Raw genomic sequence first — 1297 nt, 5'->3', positions numbered from 1 at the left:
TAGTTGTGTTCTAACTGTAATGGAAGAGTCTCTAACCATTAGAAAACAGACATGTCCCAAGAGTGAACTTAGAATCTGTAATTAGCCAATATATTGCAGTAATGTCAAAGGGACCTAATTACCAGTTACTTGCAGTAATGCACTTAACATTCCGTTTTAGCCATATGTTAAGTGGTTTGGGAGGTTAAATGCAGTGTTTATGTTTAGCACTTACTATTTCACAGGAAAAGATAAATATGACAGTTTATTGCAATTCAATTTCTGATATCAATTAATTTCCATTAAATTAATCCAAACATAATCTGATTTTGCTGAATCCATGTTTTCTACTAGCTATAACTTTCAAAAAATACCATGTAGAAAATATAGGGAGAAACTCATTGAAAATTGGTTAGAAATGGAGTCAGTAATCAATTTTCAGTAAAGAAAGATTAACTATATCAATATTATTTAATAGTGTCTTGAAATGTGCTAGATTGAGAATAATTTACACACAGACATGTGAGTAACTTTGCACACGTGAACGGTCTCACTCATTGCCAGGCAGTGTGGTGAAAGCCAAAACAATATTTTTTAAAAAATAATTGATTAATTAAGTTCATGGAAGACGGGTCCATCAATGGCTGTTAGGCAAGACAGTCTGGGAGGCAACCCCATGTTTAACATGTCTCTAGTCTCCGATTGACAGAATATGGTAGTAGGTGACAGGGAGGGATTGATCACTTAAGAAATGCCTGTTCTGAAGAAATGCCTATTCTGTTCATTCTCTCTGAAGCACCTGATATTGGCCACTTTTGGAAAATGGGATACTGGACTTAATGGACCATTGGTCTGACCCAGTGTGACTCTTCTTTATGTTCTTATCAATGGAACTGCACACCTGAGTAAGGGTACATCTACACTGCATGCCTATTTCGAGATACCAGAAGAATCCCGAATCAGCTATCCCATGTCTACATAAGCCGCCCGTTATTTCAAAATATTTTTTGAAATAATGTGTGCACTATTTCGGCATCCCGGAAACCCTCATTCCATGAGGGTTATGGGATGTCTTGAAATAGCGCATTATTTCAAAATTTGGCGCTGTGTAGATGCGCCAAATTTCAAAATAAGCTATTTCAAAACAGATTCAAAATAAGATATGCAAATTGCGTATCTTATTTTGAGTTTAGGGTGATGTGTAAATGCACCCTAAAATGTGAGCATGTTTAATTATTTATCTCTTTTTATAAAAAGTCTTGAACATGTGCATAAGCAAAATATAGGATTTTAGTTGCTGGTTGTCTGTACATATACT

The sequence above is a fragment of the Pelodiscus sinensis genome, chromosome 1 (assembly GCF_052426305.1).
Source record: "Pelodiscus sinensis isolate ZL-2025 chromosome 1, ASM5242630v1, whole genome shotgun sequence".
In the NCBI taxonomy this organism is placed as follows: domain Eukaryota; kingdom Metazoa; phylum Chordata; order Testudines; family Trionychidae; genus Pelodiscus; species Pelodiscus sinensis.
Note: the sequence above shows the minus strand (reverse complement) of the source record.